Source organism: Camelina sativa, chromosome 17 (genome assembly GCF_000633955.1).
Source record: "Camelina sativa cultivar DH55 chromosome 17, Cs, whole genome shotgun sequence".
NCBI classification, from domain to species: Eukaryota; Viridiplantae; Streptophyta; class Magnoliopsida; order Brassicales; family Brassicaceae; genus Camelina; species Camelina sativa.
Window position 1 is genome coordinate 25,318,343 of NC_025701.1, and position 21,222 is coordinate 25,339,564.

General features: G+C 43.2%; 2 long non-coding RNA genes across 2 annotated transcripts; both read right to left on the reverse strand.

Annotated features, from left to right (window-relative positions):
• On the reverse strand, positions 343–1,981 carry LOC104757996. Its single transcript, XR_002036183.1, has 7 exons — positions 1,893–1,981; positions 1,610–1,635; positions 1,432–1,519; positions 1,286–1,337; positions 1,109–1,195; positions 917–1,024; positions 343–826 (listed from the first exon to the last, which is right to left on the reverse strand). It is a non-coding gene; the product is annotated as an uncharacterized LOC104757996 (long non-coding RNA).
• On the reverse strand, positions 2,079–3,170 carry LOC109130019. Its single transcript, XR_002036184.1, has 4 exons — positions 2,800–3,170; positions 2,564–2,710; positions 2,421–2,477; positions 2,079–2,213 (listed from the first exon to the last, which is right to left on the reverse strand). It is a non-coding gene; the product is annotated as an uncharacterized LOC109130019 (long non-coding RNA).

The window sequence follows — 21,222 nt, forward strand, 5'->3', positions numbered from 1 at the left end:
TCTAAAAGAATATTATCATAGACTGTAAAATTGTCTAGTACCAAAACAAAAATAGCTCTGGAACAAAAATTAAAAAAATACAACCCTACTGGGGATCGAACCCGGAACTCTAGTTTCACAGACCAGCACCTTATCCATTGGGCCACTGAGTCTTTTTAATTATCATGTCTTTCTATTGTTTATAAGCCAATACATTATATCCTTCAGTAAAGAATTTAAACAGGCTGAACTCAAACATCAACTCAGCCCGTTTGATTATAGTTTTGAATTTCTCAATACGAAATTGAAACAAAATCTAGACTTGAACAAAGAATACTGAGCAAAACACTTTGTGTTTAGAAGAAAAAAATTAGGAAGAATCGAATTCATGAAAACAACGTTAATAATCTCAAGTAGCATCAAGCTTTCATGGATAGTCATAGTCTAACAACTGTAGAAAACAGAAATTCACCAGCAACTTATTATTTAGGTACACAATTCAGGGCTAACTCAACTCAGTCTCCATGGAGTGTTGCAAAACCCCAGAAGGAAAGAATAAAGATTGCCTATTCAGTCATCAATCCTACAAAAGAGGATAAGTAGTACGGTAGCTTTTAAACCTTGCTTATTCTCAAACAATCCCTGCAGTCTTCTCTGCTAGTTTCTGCACCTTCCCCGGACGAGGATCTTCTGCTTTATCTTCTCCCTCATAAGCTGCAACATGAACTCCAAGAGCCGCACGACCTGACGGATCAAGATTCTGTGACCAAGCTGCGTCCCACTCTACAGCTTTTGCTGTACTACATGCCACACTTGGACCTCCTGGTACAGTCGCTCTAGCTGCACTCTGCTCATTTGTATATTACGAAAAACATATCAGAAGCAAAGATCAAGACAATCAAGGTGACAAAGTTAGTTATGTGGATGAAATCATTACCTTAGGGAAGAACTTTTCAAAGATGGTTCTGTAGTAGTAAGCTTCTTTTGTCATAGGTGTGTTATCAGGGAAGACAAAGCTTGCGTTCATCAGCATTGTGTCAGAGACCTTACCAAGAGAGAAATGAAAGCATCACATTATCAAACTGTGACTTAAGATTCTATATATGAATAAAAAGAGATATCTGATTACATGTTTGTTTGCATGATCTTTTCGACCATCAATCCAGCTGTATCCTACTCCATCACTGAACTGTTCTTTCTGCCTGTATAGAATGTGCTGCATTTACCCCAAAAAGTTAAAAGTTATTAGCAAAGCTGGAAAATTTTCATCAAGGCTGCAGGAAGCACAAAGTTTTTGTTATAAAACCTTTGGTAGATAAGGGTTTTTCTCATCATCGAGTCGTGTATCATCGGTTTACCTGGTGTGGTTAGAAGAATCTTAATTAAGAACAAAAAGGTGTGCTTTCAAACAGACAGAACAGAGCAAGAAGACAAAATAGAATGAAGTGTTACCATTTTCAAGAATGTAGATCGGAGGATTGTTATAGCTCTGCTTTAGATACGCAAGAACACCTTCAAGACCCCATGGAATAGCCTCCCACTTCAAGAAAAAAAATTGAGTAAGGAAAAAAACTCCAGTTTCATGAAGATCAAACAAGAGTTTTTGGCATAAATATATGTATATATATACCTCGGAAAATGAATAGTTCCCAATGGCTGTTCAAAGAAAGAAGAGTTATCAGTTAAAAAGAGTTGAGAAGCTTATGAAAATAGAGGCTCAAAACAAATTTAATATTGTTATGACACAAGATTATTTAAATGTTAGAAGCTTATGAAAATAGAAGCTTATGAAAATAGAAACAAATTTAATATTGAGAAGCTTATGAAAAGCAAATGTTAGAATTTCAACCATGTGGTTTAAGAACTTTCAATTCAATCCCAAAGGAACACATTGAGAAAGGAGGGATGACTACCTGTCCATAGGCAAAAACAGAACTTTTAAATCCAGCCAGACAGTTCTCTACAAGAGGGGCTCCCACAAGCTGAAAGATCTCTTCCTGCAAAGAAGACACGAAATATAAAAACTTCTTAGCCTATGTAAATCATGAGATAAATAAGTAAATACAGTGACACCCCAATGATGAAACTAAATACTTGCCTGAGTTGACTCCGGGACAGCAATCGAGTCGAATGTGAAAGTCTGTTCATTGATAGTGTGAGGCATCGTTGGAGAGCTTTTTAACTATCATCTCCTCTTCCTCACCTTTGCTTGGAGGCTTCATTCTGACTATAACCTACAAAAAGACAAATCGAACTAACCGTAACTAATAGCAATCAAGAAATTAGGGATTTTAGAATCTGGAACTTAATTTGACCAAACTCATCCAACAAATTAGGGTTTTTTTTTTTTTTAATCCTCGAACATTTTCCAATTTATGGGCAAGAAATGCATTAAGGAAATTATAAATGTGAGATAATGGAAAAAGGAAGACTAAACAAACCTGAGGACCGCAATCTTTTAGATGATTGAGTTGATTTCTTTCTCCTCCTTATCCTCGCTAGAGATAAATGATAACAGAAGTTCATAATAAGTTAAGCACACAAACACAAAAGGTAACAAAGAGAATACAAAAATGTTCAATACCTAGTCTGAGAAATCTACGACGAAGAACATCATTAAATCTGGCTTCAGAAGCTTCTCCAATCCTCATACCGCTGAATACTCCCAAGTTATCAAAGAAATAACACTTGCAAGAAGCATTCGCTGGGAATAAATCACGATGAAAAGCACCTGAATGACACAAAAATGCATTTAGTAAAAGAGACCCGTCCAGTTATAGAAACATCTCGCAAAGCCTTTTTCAAATTAAGAATCATTACTTTCAGCATCCTTGAGATCTTCCTGAAGCTTGATAATCTCTTTCTTCCTCTCCTTAGCCTAATTTCAAAATCAAAAATCGAAAATCTCAAAGCTCCGTTTCACAACCGATAAAAACACACAAATCATATGACCTAGATTTCTAAACCCCGAACATGGATTTCAAAGCAGAGAATAAAATAAAAACTAAACTAGATCTGAAATTTTGTTGTCGAGAGAGAAAGTGAATCAAATTAGAAGGAATCAATCTGATGTTTTTTGCCCACCCAATTTTAAGAGAATCAAAAAAAAGTAATCGATCATTCAAGTTTTTTTTGTTTCCTTCTCTCCAAAATAGACAATTTAAAGTAAAAGCATAAGATCTCAAGAGCAAGAGTAATTATAAATGGCATAAATCGTAATAAAACACACAACTCAGATATAGAAGTAATTTGCAAACTTTTATGTGTTATTCTAGTAATACAGAAATCTCAACATGTTAGTCTAGTAATAAACCTACTTTTATGTAATATTCTAGGTAATTTCCCAAAAAAAAATGATACAAAAAAACAAGAATTCTATGTATTGTCTCCTAAAAAAAGTAAGGATATTCTTTAACAAAAAAAAAGTAAGGATATTTTGGTAATTAACCGGATCAAAGCGTGTGGACCTTTAAACGATCTGGTCTATCTTATGTCAATAACTTTATGAATATTAAACCAAATCTAGACAATTCGATATTATAGTTAATGTAATAATCAGACAATTAACAAAACAAATCTGAAGTATGAAATACAAATTCCTCCAAAAAGAATTACAAAAACCCCGCGTAGTCGTGCGGATCGATTCCTAGTAGAATATAATTCATGTAAATATCTCTAAAACGATCCGATCCGTTTTTTTAATAATAAATAATAATAATAATAATTATTATTATTATAATAATAATAATAATAATAATTAAAGTACAACTAGTGGTCTCATGCCCACTAACCACCTAAACACAATCACAACCAACAGCAGAAATAACCAATACAAATATCCAATAAATAACCAATAATATAACATAAACAATATCCAAATACCAAACATCAGGAATCATAAATCCGGCAACCTAACAATGTTTCTAATGAACCAACTCTATCAACCTAGCAATGTCAGACAACAACCAATCGAGTCAATAGAACACCCTCCTCTTCATTGTCTTGATTCCACGATTACACTTTGCCTTTACCTGCACCACAAACACAAATTGCAATGAATGAGTATTTTATAAACACTCAGAAAGGCAATCCTCCCATCTACTGGGCTATACACACAAACAATAGAGACATCTCTAACCATCAACCAACAATCAACAATCAATAATAACAAACCAGGACTCTACATCGACCGACACCAAGCATGCATCGACCGACACCAGTTGGGGGTTGCGTCGACCGACGCATGATATGCATCGACCGATGCAAGTTAAACTTGCATCGACCGATACTCAAATTGCATCGACCGACAAATGCTCAACATAGCACAAAAACCCTAAAGTTTCTTGCGCCGTCCTAGCACTTGCATCAGTTGATGCACAAAGTGCATCAACTGATGCACATGCCGAGCATCGTTATTCCCCAAAGTTTCTCGCCGGATCTTCGTTCCTATAACCACAAAACTCGATCCCAAGCCACAAGAAAGCTTCCTAATGTACCAATTAACATTCTAACAAGCTAAACAACACATAAACAAGCCGATTAGAGAAAACTCTAGCTTAGATAAGCCATGGTCCTGCACTTACTTTTGCCAAGAAGATTCTGAACCTTAAACAAGCAAAACACCGCTCCCAGGAAGCTCCTACAACGATCCCAGCTACAGATCTCTACAGGAACAGCCTCAAATCACCCAAAATCCTCAAGAACCTTTTCTCTCTTTTCTTTTCTCTCAAAAACGGACAAATTTGCTGAATGAGACAAAACTCGAGTTTAAGGGTTTTCCCTAAACCCAAAATGCAGCGTTTAACATAAAACTCGACCGAGAGAACCAAACCTGCATCGACCGATGCATCCCTAAACCGGGAATTTGGTTCGCGGATGTTACAATTCTCCCTCACCAACATAGATTCATCCTCGAATCTCGTACAACCATCAGCCAAAGACTCCCGTGCAACCATCTCCCTAGCCCGCACTCTTCTGACCGATCTGCAAAAGGTCACCTCTAGGCGATAGACTCATGCTTCAGGCATTATTTGCTCTTGACTTTTGGACTTTCCTTTACCCATAGGCCTAAACCTTGAGTTTTTATTGGCTCCTCATCATACCTAAGTCTGCATGTCGTCATGTTGGCTCCTCATCGGGCCTAAACCCGCATGCCATAATATATAAGAAAAATCCAATACTCGTCTCTTGGGTTGCCACCCTACAACGCGCCCCCGGATTGTCATCCGAAGTCGATATACCAATCATACTCCCAAGCCACAAAGTCTTAGAATATAGCGGTACTAGGAGGACCAAAGTCCCCCAAGAGTCGCGAGCAAACAATTCTGAACACGTCTAAGTCCTATCCCTATCCAGGTTCCCTTCCCCTGGCTTGTGTAAGACAACACCTTGTCCTACCAACCACATATCCCCTCACTGGAATACCTCATGACCACACAAGGATCATATACATGTCGCACGGGCCGCCACAAAGGACAAACAAATGTCCTAAACATGACCGCAACCAAGGCCAAACAAATGTCCTAAATAAGACCGCCACCAAGGCCAAAAAAATGTCCTAAACAGGACCACCACCTCATCTTGTTACTTAGTCGCACAACCAGCCACCCCAAGCAACCAAGTAAACAAGAGAGATGGGCTGGAATACTCCATTCCCGCTCCAGCCACAGATTACAGATGGGACCAGGCTAGACAAGCTCAAGTCGCGGCTTGCTTCTCATACCACTTCTTAAAACTTGCCTTCATCCTCGCCTCAGGCTCCCAAGTCTGCTCCTCAACACCATCACAGTCCCAAAGGAGTCTCATCAAAGGAATGTTCTTCTTCCGAAGTTCCTTAATCCTCCTCTCGAGAACCCTCACTGGTCTCGCCTCCAAAGTCATGTTAAGCTGAAGATCTTCAGGAATCTTAGCCAACAACTGATCATCCTCACAGAGACACTTCCTCAACATAGAAACATGGAAAACCTTGTGGAACGCACGCATAACCTCAGGCAACTCCAGCCTATATGCTGTCGGTCCCACCCGCTTAATCACTCTGAACGGACCCAAATACCGCAGACTTAACTTAGTCTCTGTCAGTGACCTCTTCGGACCCTGCAACATGGTCATCTTGAGGTACACTCTGTCTCCTACCTGAAACTCAAGATCTCTTCTCCTCTTATCAGCATAACTCATCTGCCTATCCTGAGCCTCCTTCATGTTCAGCTTGAGAACCCGAATCTTCTCTGAGGTCTCCTGAACAAAATCTGGCCCAAACATGCTCCTCTCCCCCACCTGAGTCCAGCATAACGGTGTACGGCATGGCCTCCCATACAAAGCCTCATAAGGAGCCATCTTAATACTTGCCTGATAGCTGTTGTTGTAAGCAAACCCTACCAGGTTCAGGTGATCTGCCCAATGACCACCCCAATCCAACACACACATCCTCAGCCTTTCCTCCAGCGTCTGGATCGTCCTCTCCGACTGTCCATCTGTCTGGGGATGATAAGTTATACTCATATACACCTTAGTGCCCATCTCTGCCTGAAATGCTCTCCAGAACACCGAAGTAAACTTAGAATCCCAATTNCGCATAACCTCAGGCAACTCCAGCCTATATGCTGTCGGTCCCACCCGCTTAATCACTCTGAACGGACCCAAATACCGCAGACTTAACTTAGTCTCTGTCAGTGACCTCTTCGGACCCTGCAACATGGTCATCTTGAGGTACACTCTGTCTCCTACCTGAAACTCAAGATCTCTTCTCCTCTTATCAGCATAACTCATCTGCCTATCCTGAGCCTCCTTCATGTTCAGCTTGAGAACCCGAATCTTCTCTGAGGTCTCCTGAACAAAATCTGGCCCAAACATGCTCCTCTCCCCCACCTGAGTCCAGCATAACGGTGTACGGCATGGCCTCCCATACAAAGCCTCATAAGGAGCCATCTTAATACTTGCCTGATAGCTGTTGTTGTAAGCAAACCCTACCAGGTTCAGGTGATCTGCCCAATGACCACCCCAATCCAACACACACATCCTCAGCCTTTCCTCCAGCGTCTGGATCGTCCTCTCCGACTGTCCATCTGTCTGGGGATGATAAGTTATACTCATATACACCTTAGTGCCCATCTCTGCCTGAAATGCTCTCCAGAACACCGAAGTAAACTTAGAATCCCAATTAGACACAATACTCGCTGGCACCCCATGCAATCTGACTATCTCCCTCACATACTTCTTAGCCAAGACCGCTGCTCCATCAGTCTTCTTAATGCCAGAAAATGTTCTGACTTGGTCAACCGGTCCACAATGACCAAAATAACATCAAAAGTTTGAGACACTGGTAATCCTACCATGAAATCCATCGTGATCATATCCCACTTCCACTCTGGAATGGGTAAACTCCTCAGTAACCTGCTTGGAACCTGATGCTCAGCCTTCACTAGCTGACACACATCGCACCTCGCGACCCAACTAGCTGCATCCTTCTTCATCCCGACCCACTGATAGTACCTCTTGAGATCACGGTACATCTTAGTCGCTCTTGGATGAATAGAAAACTTGCTCGCATGAGCCTTTCTCAGGATCTCCTGTCTCAACTCCTCATCCTTGGGCACACAAAATCCGACCATGCACCAAGATAGTACCATTATCTGAGACCTGATACTCTGAATCTCCATACTTTAAGGCATTCACTAANCAGGTGATCTGCCCAATGACCACCCCAATCCAACACACACATCCTCAGCCTTTCCTCCAGCGTCTGGATCGTCCTCTCCGACTGTCCATCTGTCTGGGGATGATAAGTTATACTCATATACACCTTAGTGCCCATCTCTGCCTGAAATGCTCTCCAGAACACCGAAGTAAACTTAGAATCCCAATTAGACACAATACTCGCTGGCACCCCATGCAATCTGACTATCTCCCTCACATACTTCTTAGCCAAGACCGCTGCTCCATCAGTCTTCTTAATGCCAGAAAATGTTCTGACTTGGTCAACCGGTCCACAATGACCAAAATAACATCAAAAGTTTGAGACACTGGTAATCCTACCATGAAATCCATCGTGATCATATCCCACTTCCACTCTGGAATGGGTAAACTCCTCAGTAACCTGCTTGGAACCTGATGCTCAGCCTTCACTAGCTGACACACATCGCACCTCGCGACCCAACTAGCTGCATCCTTCTTCATCCCGACCCACTGATAGTACCTCTTGAGATCACGGTACATCTTAGTCGCTCTTGGATGAATAGAAAACTTGCTCGCATGAGCCTTTCTCAGGATCTCCTGTCTCAACTCCTCATCCTTGGGCACACAAAATCCGACCATGCACCAAGATAGTACCATTATCTGAGACCTGATACTCTGAATCTCCATACTTTAAGGCATTCACTAATCCCAAATCCTTCTCCTGAGCCAACCGCACCCTGCTCAGAAGATCTGCTCTATCAACCGCTTCCAAACCCAACGGTTCCTGAGACACAGCATACAAACTCAACGCACCGATCTCTCCTACCAAAGACTCCATCTCTTGCTCCTGAGCCGAAGCTACCCTCTTCCGACTTAGAGCATCTGCAACCAAGTTAGTCTTACCAGGATGATAGGCTATCTCCAAATCATAATCTGCCACCAGCTCCATCCACCGCCTCTGCCTCAAATTCAGCTTTGGCTGAGTGAATATATACTTCAGGCTCTTATGATCTGTAAACACCTGCACTTTTGCACCATAAAGATAAGATCTCCAAATCTTCAGGGCAAAAACTACAGCACCCATCTCCAAGTCATGAGTATGATAGTTGTCATCATGCTTCTGCAACTGCCACAAAGCATAGGCAATCACCTTCCCATGCTGCATCAACACACATCCTAAACCAACTATAGATGCATCTGTATAAACCACATATGGTTCTCCCTGCTTAGGCAAAGTCAACACTAGCGTAGTAGTCAACATCTCCTTGAGGCTTCCAAAGCCCTCCTCACACTCCTGTGACCGCACAAAAGGAACGTCCTTCCCTGTCAACTTAGTCAACGGACGTGCTCTGCTCCCAAATCCCTGCACAAACCTCCTGTAGTAACCTGCCAAACCAAGGAAACTCCTGATCTCTGTGGCACTTTGCGGTCTAGACAAATCCCTGATAGCCTGAATCTTCTCCGGATCCACATAAACCCCATCCGCAGACACAATATGACCTATAAAACCCATCTCACGCTGCCAAAAACTGCACTTGCTCAACTTAGCAAACAATTTATGTTCCCACAACTTCTCCAAAACTGCCGACAAATGCACTGCATGCTCTTCAAGACTCTTAGAATAAACCAGTATGTCGTTAATGAAAATGATGACATACACGTCCAAAAACTCCTGAAACACGCTGTTCATCAATCTCATAAACGCTGCTGGTGCGTTAGTCAACCCAAACGGCATCACCACAAACTCATAATGCCCATACCTCATCCTGAAAGCAGTCTTCCTCACATCTGCCTCATCTATCGGTATCTGATGATAAACCGACGCCAGATCAATCTTGGAGAACCAAGTAGCACCTCTCAACTGATCCAACAACTCATCGATCCGGGGGAAAGGGTACGTGTTCTTCACGGTGACCCGGTTCAAACCCTGGTAATCAATACACAACCGGAAACTCCCATCCTTCTTCTTCACAAATAACACTGGCGCTCCCCACGGTGATACACTAGGACAGATGAATCCCTTGCTCAACAAATCCTCTAGTTGCTTCTTCAGCCCTGCCATCTCTGCTAGAGCCATTCTGTAAGAAGCCTTGGATAACGGTGTCGTTCCCGGTTCCAGTACAATAGTGAAAGGATAAGACCGAGGTGGTGGTAATCCCTGCAATGACTGAAACACCTCCTCAAATTCCTCAACAACCTGAATACCGCTAACCGTAGACTTCCCCATTGACTCTAGCATTGATATAGTAACCAAATAAGCCTCACGGCCCTTCTCGATCATCTTCCCAGCCTGAACGGCTGAGATCACGAGGCTCCCTGAAGTCGGTCTAATACCCTGAAAAACCAACTTCCTTCTTGGACGCTCAAACTCCACTCTACCCTGATGGCAATCCAAATGCACCATATGCTGATGCAACCAATCCATCCCGAGAATAACATCATACAAGTCCACTAGGCTGATAAGCAAATCCGATGGCCACGACTCTTCTGCGATCTGAATATCAACTCCCCTAGCTCGTCCAATAACTCTCAGGATCTTCCCTCCTGCAACTCTGAAAACTCTGGTACGCTCCCCGGAATCCCCTCTGATTCTCGCGCTCTCTGCACACTCCGGACTAATGAAGCTATGAGAAGCTCCATAATCAAACATAACGTGGGACTTAAACCCACCCACCAACAAGTTCCCTACACAAACCTTATGTGTTGAGAACCTAACATNAGGACAGATGAATCCCTTGCTCAACAAATCCTCTAGTTGCTTCTTCAGCCCTGCCATCTCTGCTAGAGCCATTCTGTAAGAAGCCTTGGATAACGGTGTCGTTCCCGGTTCCAGTACAATAGTGAAAGGATAAGACCGAGGTGGTGGTAATCCCTGCAATGACTGAAACACCTCCTCAAATTCCTCAACAACCTGAATACCGCTAACCGTAGACTTCCCCATTGACTCTAGCATTGATATAGTAACCAAATAAGCCTCACGGCCCTTCTCGATCATCTTCCCAGCCTGAACGGCTGAGATCACGAGGCTCCCTGAAGTCGGTCTAATACCCTGAAAAACCAACTTCCTTCTTGGACGCTCAAACTCCACTCTACCCTGATGGCAATCCAAATGCACCATATGCTGATGCAACCAATCCATCCCGAGAATAACATCATACAAGTCCACTAGGCTGATAAGCAAATCCGATGGCCACGACTCTTCTGCGATCTGAATATCAACTCCCCTAGCTCGTCCAATAACTCTCAGGATCTTCCCTCCTGCAACTCTGAAAACTCTGGTACGCTCCCCGGAATCCCCTCTGATTCTCGCGCTCTCTGCACACTCCGGACTAATGAAGCTATGAGAAGCTCCATAATCAAACATAACGTGGGACTTAAACCCACCCACCAACAAGTTCCCTACACAAACCTTATGTGTTGAGAACCTAACATTTTATCACAGGAAAAACATAAAATCTGAACCTACTGAAATTCACAAAGTTTAAGTACCAAAAATTATACCTGTTATCGCCCCGACACTCGTTTCACCAGTCTCTGCAGTCGTGTAAACCCGTGGTGCATGTNATCACGAGGCTCCCTGAAGTCGGTCTAATACCCTGAAAAACCAACTTCCTTCTTGGACGCTCAAACTCCACTCTACCCTGATGGCAATCCAAATGCACCATATGCTGATGCAACCAATCCATCCCGAGAATAACATCATACAAGTCCACTAGGCTGATAAGCAAATCCGATGGCCACGACTCTTCTGCGATCTGAATATCAACTCCCCTAGCTCGTCCAATAACTCTCAGGATCTTCCCTCCTGCAACTCTGAAAACTCTGGTACGCTCCCCGGAATCCCCTCTGATTCTCGCGCTCTCTGCACACTCCGGACTAATGAAGCTATGAGAAGCTCCATAATCAAACATAACGTGGGACTTAAACCCACCCACCAACAAGTTCCCTACACAAACCTTATGTGTTGAGAACCTAACATTTTATCACAGGAAAAACATAAAATCTGAACCTACTGAAATTCACAAAGTTTAAGTACCAAAAATTATACCTGTTATCGCCCCGACACTCGTTTCACCAGTCTCTGAAGTCGTGTAAACCCGTGGTGCATGTTCAATCTGTGCCACCTGCTGCCCTCCCGGCTGCACCTGCTGCAACGCTGCCACTGCCACCGGCTGCAACTTGGGACACAAGGGCCTGATGTGCCCTGGCTCCCTGCAATGATAGCATACACGAGCCGCTGCCGTCGGAGAACTCCTCTTGGGACAGCTAGCAATATTGTGATCCTTGCTCCCACACTTGAAGCAACTCGCACCACTCGGCGTATGCATAGCCTCCCTCCTCCTCTTGGTTCCCTGTGCAAGCTTTCCGCCCCTGTGCAGGCTTTCCGCCCTTATTAGGCTGAACTGTTGGACTAACCACCACTGACTGTGCCCGGATATCCTCCTCAATCTCTGCCGCAGTCTCAACCAGCTCTGCACGCGCAGCATAGCTCCGCCCTCTACAGTGAACCCTCAAGTCGTCACGTAGGGCCCTCATAAATCTTCTGATCTGAGCCTCCTCAGACTCAATAGCCTGACCCCTATAACATAGAAGTCAACTGAACTCTAAATCCAGCTCCCGCACTGACCGCGTCCCCTGAGATAACTGAAGGAACTGCACCTCTAACCGGTCCAATGTCTCTCTCAGAAAGTATTTGCGGTTGAACTCCCCCACAAAATCAACCAATGTCATCTCCCTCTGCACTTTCCTAGCAGCCACTGATCTCCACCACACCTTAGCATCACCCATCAAATGGTAGACCCTAATGTCCACCCAAAACTCCTCAGGACATCTTAGAGTATGGAAGTTACGTTCCACACTTGTCATCCAGCATCTGCTGCAGTAGGGTCTGTACCACCCGAAAACTTCGCAGTCTCGATGCCCTTCATCTCCTTGAGCATAAACAAATAATGTCCATGTGCTCTTGCATCCGCAGCCACTGGCTGCCGCTCCTCCGCCACCATTGGTGGCACAACCTGAGCCTGAGCCGGTACCACTGCTGACGATCACTCTAACAACTGTGCTAGCAAAGCCATAAAGTCAGCACCAGGGACTCCACCCGCTGGGATTCCCACACCCGGAACCCTAGCATCACCGGCCAATAGAGCATCAACACCGCCACACTCATGGAGTCCTCCTGGACACCCTACGACTCGCCAACACCCTCAACTGTCACACTCTGGTCCGCAGTCTCACTCACTGCTGGGCCTCTACCCCTACCACGACCACGTCCGCGTCCAAGACCACGTCCGAGATGGATCTACGGGCAGGGTTCCAAAAGAGATCTTAAGCAGCAAAAGAAAAACTGGTAAATTACGGTACCTTTGACGTCTTTGATCAGGTTGATCCGATTGTGTTGAGAATCGCAGATCCCGATTCACCTCTTTAGTGAACTGTATATTGCGACTCTGCCCCTACTCCTCGTCTACTTCACATATCAGTTTGCATAACATAAATATAACACAGATATTTAACGAGTTCCCCTCATGCAGAGGGTACATCTCGTGTGGGAACCTTCTCCCACAAACATCCACTATCAATCACTCAAGGTTTTACATAGTGTTTCATATACAAGCTTAGTGAAGTAACAACTATAGAGATTCTAAAGAAGAAAACACATAATAGATCTAGCTTTTCTTCTTCTCCTCTCTCTGTCTCTGGTTCAACTCTCCCCTCCATGTATAACCCTGAAACACCTCAAGAACCCCAAAGAAGTCGCTCCACCTTCGTCTCTCATCAGAGTGTTCTGAAGACACCGTAAACATAGACAAGGTTATGTCCGGCTCTCAGTCCTTCGACCCCAGCCAAGGTTCTGCTCCTTTATCATGGTTCTGCACACAACTTCAAGCTCCATGTACGATGCCCTGTGCATGCTCTCTGCATTGCGCCCTGTGTCTCTGCATCTGCCCTGCACAGCGCCCTGCGTTGTGCCCTACAGACGCCACCAGCATACAACTAGCTTGCTTTATATATGTGTTAGCGCATCACTTGTTTCTTCAATCTAGCTTCCTTTATATAGTGAAACCCTAGAGCTTATGTTGGTTTAGTCCTGCAGACCACACAACCCGGATCTTGTATGGGCTTCACATCAATATAGGCCCAGTTCATGGTTCAGACCAAATAAGCCCATATGAAGCAAACATTTACAACAAACTCCACCTTTTGCTTCATTTGGTCCAACTCACAAAATCCCCTATGTGTTTATTCTTTCCTGAGAAGAAAAACAAAATTTGTCTTCTCCTGTAGAACCTGCAACTTCCGATGATCCTTCTCTTCTTCCACCTTAGGAATTTTCAACTCCATCTTCAGAAACTTCAAGAGATTCGCGACTCTCCCTCAAGATTCTTTCTCCTAATGACAGTAATCCCACTTGTAGACGAACTCTGACCACTGAACCGACATCCTTGAAGAAACCCTTAACAACCTTGTTCCTTGATAATCCATACAGAACACAACCAACCATTGATGTTCCTTTGTGTCTCCAATACCATCCTCTAACATTGTTCTGAAATTCTCAGCACCTATCGAATCCTTAGACGGTGTTATGACTGTCCCTCTATTCGAACTTCATGAAATTAGAGTCTGCGAAGCAATACAACTTCACCTTGTTCTTGACAGCTTCTGTGAATAGCTTACGATGCTCTTCGGGTGTCCCAACAAGTTCGTGTAACTTCTTACACAACTCATCTTCTTCAACCTTGTTTCTCCTGGTCTTAGAAACACTTATGAAGACCTTTACTTGATTTCCCTTGTTTCTCACAACAGCTCCACCTAGAACCAGAACTTCTGATTCACCCACAAGTAACACCTCACTTGATTGTAGAACCTTGATCTTGAAAACTTTTTGAACAAGTAAAGCCTGAGATATCAACCTCTCAGTACAAACCATCACAACCTTTTACATGGCTTCTAATAAGTACCATAGACTTTTTATCATGATTGTATATCATCTATATCCGCCTGCAACCTGATTCACTTGGTCGACCTTTGATTCCTCTCATGTGCACTGAGCTTGAACCAAATTTCCTTAGAATCCCATGCTGAACACATGAATCATACATGTTTCAATCCTGAAACAATCTCTGATTCATCATGTAAACAATCTCAACCCAATGCATTACTCCTGAGATTGAGTTTACATCCCATCTGTTTAACCAACTGACTTATGAACCCAGCTTGTACGATCTGACAATACAAACTCTTGTTCAACCTCATGTTAAAAACGGATGTCCGACCAACAGCTTTTGAACCTCTGCTAGTCTCTCTGTAACAGCCTTTAGTGTTTCATTCTAGAATCCCTGAAGCCACACCTGCTGTAGCATAACCCTGTAATAGATCTTCACAATTGCAGACCTTACCAAGAAGAAATTTGGTACCAGCATTATACCTTTTCTCACTATTCATCAACACCAACTTGACATGTCTTCACCATTGATGAATCCTCACTTAACCTTCATGTAAGTGACTCTCCTGAGAAACTTAATGATGCTGCTAGACCCACTAGTCTTCTACTAGTCTTGTCTATCATAACCTGCATCTTTAACCACCGGAGATCTACTTGAATCTTCCCATTATACTCACATGCTTCCTTAAAAAGTGTCAACAAAACACTTAAACTTCCTGCAAGTGATACCTTCAGAAGATTCATCAACCAGATCATCTCTGTAGATGCAAACAGGCGAACCAAAACTTTTCTGTTTCTGATTCTCTTCTCAATGCAAAGCCTAACCCCAATCACCTTTCGCCAGCCTTGTAGATTCTTGCACTTTCTTGCAAACTCTTGCACAGTCATACAACGTCTAGAAAAGTCTTTTAGAGATTTAAGTCACCTTGTAGAGTAAACTTCACCTTGACAAAGAAAATCTCACTGACTGCAACTTTGACTCTTGGTACTCTTCTGCATTCCCAGTCACTGTAAATCTATCTAAATTATAGTCCTTTCAAATCTCTAACAACCTGATCCATTCTTGAGACTTAACCATTTACCCAACACCTCTCAAATCTGACCACTTCAACATAAATTGTTTGGTCCATCTTCATACTCATCTGAATCTTCGACACAACTTGCTGACCTAACAACCCTCTTACACAGATTTACCTCTGAAGGCGTCCCTTAGTAAATATGTGACTCATGTAGTTGTACCTTCAACCAATTCTTGAACACGACCACACAGACCTTCACCAACCGAAAACTGACTTTTCAATAGCTGAAGACGTCTACATCCTTATGTTCTCCCAGTGTCTGGATTCCTTAAACTGAAACAGTTTTGAGTATTCAGAAGCTTCAAAACAGAACATCACATGTACCTTGTGATCACAACGGAAAACTGAATTCCTGTTCTGACAAGTTTGAGCCTTTTGGATGATGCTTTGATTCACCTTTCACATCCATGAACCTGAACCAAACACTATAGATAACTGCACCTTAAACCAACCCCATAATTGATTTAACTTTTGAGTCTTCTACAACAGTCTCTGGATCCTCCTTGTATGTTTACAACGCCATGCCTTAGTCTGTGATATCCTGAGCCTGAGCTCTGATACCACTTGTTGGGCTTTCCAAGCCCAAGCCAACTCTCTTATTAGTATGATATTGTCCGCTTTGGGCCCAGGTGGCAAAGCCCGCACGGATTTCTTATTGGGCACTTTCCCAAAAGGCCTCATACTAATTGGAGTTGGTCTTGGCTTATATATTAGAACATTATTTTCTAATCTGCAGATGTGAGACATTATTCTCTGTATTCGGTGTGGACGGATCTCTCAAAAATATGACATGATTAAGGGTGCCTCAAGAATACTTTAGGAATAAAAGGGGTAACGGAGCCTAGGTACTTGGGTTTCGCTGAAGGGAAGGCCAAAGTATCGTGATACATAGTTTGAGGGGAGGTTTGTTGAGATACAAACAATGTCCCACATCTGAAGATTAGAAAATAATGTTCTAATATATAAGACAAGACCAACTCCAATTAGTATGAGGCCTTTTGGGAACGAGTCCAATAAGAATTCCGTGCGGGCTTTGCCACCTGGGCCTAAAGCGGACAATATCATACTAATAAGAGAGTTGGCTTGGGCTTGGAAAGCCCAACAGATTGTATACAAAGAAATAAACTAAGGGTTGCCAAAGAAGAATTCAGAGCAGACCTGGGCTTTTGCAAGAGAGATATTGGACCACTATTCTTACTGGGCTTTTGACATCCTAAGGGACCGAAATTAAAGAGACCCACCAGATGGAAACCTAGTTTCTTTTTGCCTGGTAGACATGAGAGTCGAGAATGGCTGCACTTGCACGGAGTTGAATAGTGACTTGTCGATGAAGCGCCGATCTCCGGTGATGTTTGTGTCAGCGGTATATGGCTGAGGCCGGAAGGTGTAGCAGAGGAGGAGAATCAGAGGAACTTAATCATTCCGTTAAGTGAAATTGTTATACCAAGCATAAACTCGCCGTAAACCGTAGCTTGGTGCAGTGTTTTGTCACGGATAGACGAGATCTCATAATTGTGGTGTGGTGGTTCTTTCATGAAGGACTTCCGCAATGGTGAGGCGAATTGATGTGTCTGCATTTTATAGGATTTTACCAATAGTTTTTATATTTTTTTTTGAGTCTTTTATTAAGTCAAAGTGTGCTTTTAGAGTCTTTTTAGTCTTTTGTGAGTCTGTACAGGTTCTAGGCTACTTTGGAAGGAAACTGAGTGTTTTGGGGATGAAGACAAGTATCTGAAGCCAATTTGGTGAAGACTGATTAAAATAGCAAGCAGATGGAGAAAAAAGAGAAAAGCATCCGAGATCGGCTGATCCGCATTTGGGATCGACCAATCCAGTTCCCGACGCAACTTTTCCTTTTTCGTTTTAAACTGACTTTGTAGGGTTATATTTAATTATTTAAGTATGAGGCTCGACTTTGAGTTAGACAACTTTTACTTTACGCCGTTTTTGAGCACTTGTAAGCTTGGGAGAAGATCTCTTATCCTTTCTAACCCCTTTGATGTGTCTGCATTTTATAGGGTTTTAACTATAGTTTTTACACTTGTTTTGAGTCTTTTGTTAGGTCCAAGTGTGCTTTTAGAGTCCTTTTGGTCTTTTGTGAGTCTTTACAGGTCCTAGGTGACTTTGGAAGGACCTGAGCGTTTTGGGGGTGAAAATATGCATCTGGAGGTAAATTGGTTGAAGACTGATCGAGCTAGTAAGCAGATGGAGTGAGAGTAGAAAAACGTTCCGGATCGACTGATCCTCGCTCGAGATCGACCAATCCCGTCCCCGACGCAACTTTTCCTTTTTCTTTTTAAACCGACTTTTTAGGGTTTTATTTTATTATTTAAGCACGAGGCTCGCCCTTTAGAAAGACAACTTTTATTCTACGCCTTTTTTTTGAGCACTTGTAAGCTTGGGAGAAGATCTCTTATCCTTTCTAACCCTTTGGAGAAGAATTCTGAACCCTATTATTTCTCTTTGCAATTCAATCATGTTTTCTTCATATTTGATTTGTGATTGCTGTTGTTCGATGTCTGAGTAGTCTCTCTGTTGGGTTTCGGGTTTCAAAAGGGGTTTATGATTCTCTAACTTAGGTTGTTAGATTTGAGATTGATCTATTGTGTTCTTCATCTATTGTTGTTCTTATTGCTTAAACTAGATTAGCTACCTAGTTTATGATCTTAGGTTAAATTCATCTAGGCATCAAAAGTGTTGTTGAATTGCTTGAAAAGAACATAGGTGAGCAAGTTGATCCTTAGCCAACGACAGTTGAAGTTGAGGCACCTTGTGAACATAATCAAACTTGAACTTATTGCTTGCTAGGATTGTTTAGATTCAAACGACGGTTTAGAGTTTTATCCATTCCTTGCATAGATAACTAATGCTGCGACAGTAGGTTAGTTTTACATTCGAGATTTGAGTTCAAGAACGGTTCCTAATGCTATCCCGACCCATCACCTAATTTTGTGATCATATCCCCTAACTGATTCCCTATGCCCAGTACTCTCTCTTAATTTTACAAACTCTTATTTATTTTTCGTTTTGTTCGGTTACTTGAATTACAATCTTCCTCATTGCCTTAGCTTAATTCGATCTATATAGTTTCATAGTGTAACGCTTGGTCTATGTGGATTCGACCCTAAAGTGCTATGACGACACACTTGATCGTGGTTGAGTGTGCTTTGGGTTATTAATTGAACTCTGATCAATTTGGCGCCGTTGTCGGGGACCAAAACGTAGCCTTTGAAATTTTAGATTCACGTTTAGTCTAAGGTTTACTTTATTTTAGTTACTAACGAGTTCTTGCAACCTCATTTCTTTGTTTCAGGTGTATGCATACGAGGAGCAGCAAGAAGACTGATTTGCGTATACTAGGAAACAAGGAATTAGCACAGCTTGAACGCGAGAACCGGAGAGCAAAAGTCCAAGCCAATCCTATGGCTGACGGAGAGAACACAGGGGCTAATCCGCCCAACCCTCAGCTAGGCATCGTCCAACAACAGTAGAGGCAGAACCAGCAAGAGCAAGCTGTACTGAACCCACCTCCGAGGAAAGCCACCTTGAGGGATGAAGATGCTCAAAATAGGTTGTTTGCGAATCGATCTGCGATTCAACCTCCCGCTCCTGCAAGACAAGACTATGAGATTAAGCATAGTCTAATCAATCTGGTTCAGAACCGCGTGTTCCACAGATTACCATCGGAGAGTCCTCTTGATCACATTGAGGTTTTCGAAAGGCTGACCAGTACGACGAGGTCCAATGGTGTCCCCTACGATTATCTGATGCTGACTCTGTTCCAGTTCTCTTTGGCGGATAAGGCACTTAGATGGCTGAACTTGTTGGATGCTGGATCACTCACAACTTGGGCACAATGTAGAGCAGCTTTCCTGAATCACTTCTACACCAAGTCACGTTCAGCTAAGCTGCAAAGCAAGATCACCACATTCTCGCAAGGAGGCATGGAGTTGTTTTGTGAAGCATGGGAAAGGTTCAAGGAGTATCTTCGAGACTGTCCTCACCATGGATACACCCAAGAAAATCTGATGAACATCTTCTATGGGGGTATCGAACAGAAGTACCAGATGGCTTTAGTCACGGCCAACAAAGGAGATTTCTCCACCAACACTGCAAACGAAGCCAATGCGCTGATAGAGAACCTTGCAGCCAGCAATAACAATCACGGCACAGACTATGACTATACGGTTTGGGTCAATGCTGTTGAGACTGATGCTATTAAGGACCTCACAACCAAGGTGAATCTCCTGCTGAAAAGAGATCACCAAATTGTTAACTTGTGCGAGGAACAAGCTGGGGGATATGCAGACTTCGGAGCTGAGACATACCAAGAAGGTACGGAGGAAGTAAACTATATGGGAGTACAAGGGAACTTCCAAAATTGAGGTTTTAACCAGAATTTTAGGAATCATCCTAATTTGTCCTATAGGAGCAACAATGTCGAGAATCCCCAGGATCAGGTCTATCCACCACGACCTCAGCAGAGCAACTTTGCACAGGCCTTCTAGAACAAGGGTACAGGCTTTGGAGGATCGAACTTTCAACAGAAACCTCAGGTCAACAACTTCACGCAAGGGTATCAACCGGTTGCACCGCAGGCAGCAGCCCCAGAGGAGAGCAAATTAGAGCAGATGATGCATGCTTTGATGCAAAACCAGAAGAAAAACGCCACTGAGGTGACTGTCAAGATCGACAACATGTATTCTGAGCTGAATGGAAAAATTGAATCGTTCAACTCTCACATGAGAGTGCTGGAGAATCAGGTAGCACAGTCCGCAGCAAGAATCAAGGCACCTCCAGGGACACTTCCAGGGAAAAACGAGGCTAATCCAAAGGAATATGTGAATGTCATCACCCTTCGAAACGGCAAGGAGCTTCCGGAACCACAAAAAAAAGAAGGGAATGATCGATCCAATGGCGGGACTGGCCAATCCAAAACACAAAATCAGGAAAACAACCCCGACAAAGTTCTTAACAACACTTCTGATGATGTTGTTATAACTGGCTCACTAATTCCTGAAGGAGAGCAACCCAGCGGATCCCAAAAACCCTATGCACCCAGACTGCCTTTCCCTACTCGCCGCAAGACCAAGATTTAGGAGCGAGAATATGAGAAGCTGAAATCAGTAGTAGGAGAGCTTCAGGTTAGACTCCCTTTCATCAAAGCAGTAAGGATGGTTGCATCTCTCAAGAAATATATGAAAGAGATCCTCACCGACAAGCTCAGTCTGGAGAAAGGAGTGATGTACCTCACACAAGAGTGCAGTTCTATGCTCCAGAACCAAATGCCAGAAAAATGTGGAGATCCAGGACCATTTACTCTGCCTTGCACGATAGGAGACCTCAAATTCAACAAATGCCTCTGCGATCTTGGAGCAAGCGTGAGCCTTATGCCACTCAGCGTTGCGACGCGACTTGGCCTCTACAGCTTTAAACCGACCCAAGTCATCCTCGTCCTTGCTGATCGTTCCACTCGACGTCCAGAAGGAGTATTGGAGAACCTGCCAGTGCAAATTAGGAACTGCTATATTCCTACAGATTTCATTGTTT